Genomic DNA, 3343 nt, shown 5'->3' with positions numbered 1-3343 from the left:
CGCGCCGCGACCTTCCTCCTTCTCTTTCGTTTCCTCTTCCCCTCCTGTTTCTCTTCAAGCTGCCCCTCCTTGACCGCAGGTTCGGACCCAGCTCTCTGTCGGGCCTAGGTGCTGCTGGAAGATACGCACGCAAGTCGTTTTGCCGTGGAAATCATAGCGGAACTTTTGAGCAAACACTCGCGTTGCTTGAAATTGTATCTATTTTCTAAAGATACAATGGCTTGAGGAACGTCAAGTGGCAACTGGGCAGGAAATACATCTAAGGATTATAATGCATTGCGGTGTCTAAAACAAGCATTATAAGAACAATATTGAAGTTATACAGTTATGAGACATTTATTTTTTCAAAATGATTAAAAGTATAGGTCGGTATTCCATAGTCGGATCTTATATGAACCAATCACAGAGCCGTATTAGCATCTTAAAACATTACTTAAAGACGGTCTTGAAATAAGATCCGACTATGAATACCGGTCATAGTTCTCGTAGTTGAACAACGGATATTATTTGAATTATCGCGTTTTTAAAACTAAGAAAGATTCTTTGAACAAATTCGGAATTATATCCTATTATTAAATTTATAGTATCGTCGTTCGATTTTAAATAATTTCTTTATCTTGAAATTTCGAAAATAGTAAGCTTGAACAAATTTTTTTATAGTAGATATATCTATAGTTATTCCTTCAAGCCTACAGTATCTCGAATAATATTTTTCTATTTTCAAAGGGGTAACAAAGATGTATAAATGTGTTTTGCTAAATGTATATATGCAATTATAGAAAAAACTCAATATATTAATTAATTTATATATAACTTATTTTAAATTTGTATTGCATTAAATTTGTAAAGGCAATAATGCTGCGCGAACGACGGATATTCTCTTTTTAAAACTGTCAATGAGCTTTCGAACAATGATCTTTTCGATTATTCAACACCTTGCGTTAATCGACACATGGGCAATCGATGTTCCAATCACGTTTGAAAGCGACAAAATTGTTCGTTTCCCACAAATCCTAAGCACACCCTGTGCGGATACACCATAACGTAATGTGCTGTTCCTTTTATGACGTGGCAGGTCACAGCTGCAGGTGCGTACATGTTTTGTCAATGATGGTACGTTGACATTGTGTACGGTAATACACACGTATTATAATCAGTGATGTATTCCTCTTTCGCAGGACCCTCGGTTTCCACGCGCGCGATTAAAATTGCACATTCAACGGTATTTCCATGCACGCATTGCATAAAAAGTGTTTATTGCAGATTCCACAGTTTAATAAACAAACATTATATATATAATTTATTTCAACATTGAGAAACACTTGACATTGAATATTGTAATATTTGATTTAATAATTATTTATCTATAGAATATTATAATATTTATTAAATGCAGTAATTTATCTCTATTATATGTTCACAATATATTACTGAAATAAATTATTGCTACAGCAAAGTACTTTTTACTTACATTATAAAATAAACTTATAATAAAGGATAACAATCAGGAAGTTGCTAAAATAATTAAATAACTGTTATTTCGTAATAAATGGACGGAATGAAATAAATTAAATATTATACTGTTGAAAAAAATTCATTATTTTTATTAGAGCGTGGTGAAAAAATATACACACTTAATATAAACTTCTAAAATAAATACTAAATAAAGAACAAATTATTTACACATTGTACAAAATAACAGCTATTTAACATTATTACCTTCCCGATTGTCACTCTGTATATGATATATTTTAGTAAAATATAACTAAAATAAATCTAAAGTGAGCTAAAAACAGAAGTACGTGACAAACCTTCTTGTCCATTGTTTCTTGATTATATATATGTGTTTGACTTTAATATATATATAATTAATTTTTATAGGTATATAATAGATGATATTATTAATCTTTCACCAACTTTATATTTTCCCTAACATTCCTGTCTCGAAATATGACACATTTTTATGAAATTTGGATATGCATGAATGACACAATTTGTAAAAAAAAAACATATATAGTATATGTAAAAAAATTTGACTAAAGCCAATCGAATTTTGCTGAACCCGGTTCATTATCTCAACGCACGCGTCAAATAACAAAATTTTTAATTTTAACGCATTGCAAAGCGTTATAGCGCACATGAAAAAAGAGCATATTAAATTGGTAGAAATGCATGGAGACATTCGCATTGAACTTATTAGGTTTATTACTACAAGTAGTTTAAAGTTTTGCTAATTGTGAAATATAGTTGTAGCTAGTAATTTATTGAAATAACCATTTATTGGGAATGGTGATTATTGTTATTCCTTATGTTAGGGCTGCCTAATTAATTATATTTCTTTCCCTGAACAGTATAAAACATTCTACATTCTTTACTTTTCTTTAGAATCATCCCTAAGTATTTTCATTATTCTTATTAATATTATGTCAATTTCTTTCTTTAATTAAAAATTTAATAATTTATTTAGATAATATCATTAATATTTAATGCTTTTTGCTTTCTTATCTATCTTAATTCTATTTTCTGTAGTAAAATAAAATATAGTATCAGTATTGGAACGATTTAGCATCTCCGTGCATCTCGTTAATGATATATCTGCCTCAATTTAATTTCTCGCGGCAGTTCACCTATCCGTCGCGATTAAAAAAGCTACGAATACGATTTCCTCAACTGAATCGTCGGGCAAATTGGGGGCTAAGGTCAGCTCACGTGTATGTGACCTTATAGTAGTCGCGATGGCACGCGTGTGCGCGGCTCGCAGCGACTGTTCGATTAGTGTGGTCCACTCCACTCCCTTTATCACACCGGGACGAGCTAGGCGCGTGTAATGTGAGTCACACACGGAGACCGATCTGAATTGACCACATCCTGCCCATTTCGTCATGTGACATTAATGTCATTGCCGTCCTGACGGAGAATTTCGAGCGAAATAGAAGAATCAGCGTCGCGCTCTTAAGTATCCCGACCTCGCATGAAAGCGACTTGCTTCCGCGAAATCTGAGCTCATGCATATTTGTTAATTTTTATAGTACTATAAGTGCGCTAAGGTAATTTATTATCTCACGAGCAATAAAGTGCGATTTTCTTAGATGGCAAAATTTCCATTACAATTGTAGAAGATCTCGTAATTTAATATTATAAATTAAAATAATATTAAATTAATTTAAGTGTAATATTAAATATTAAATGCTTGTAAAGCAATATATATTAATATGTTTTTACTTATTTATTGCAATATATATTAAATTAAATTAAATTAAAATCTTGCCTTTTTGGAAATGAGATATGATCTTTTTTTTCTGCTGTTACGTAATGAAATAGATTCAAATAATTCTGTAGATCT

The sequence above is a fragment of the Temnothorax longispinosus genome, chromosome 3 (assembly GCF_030848805.1).
Source record: "Temnothorax longispinosus isolate EJ_2023e chromosome 3, Tlon_JGU_v1, whole genome shotgun sequence".
NCBI classification, from domain to species: Eukaryota; Metazoa; Arthropoda; class Insecta; order Hymenoptera; family Formicidae; genus Temnothorax; species Temnothorax longispinosus.
This window is presented reverse-complemented; position numbering follows the sequence as displayed.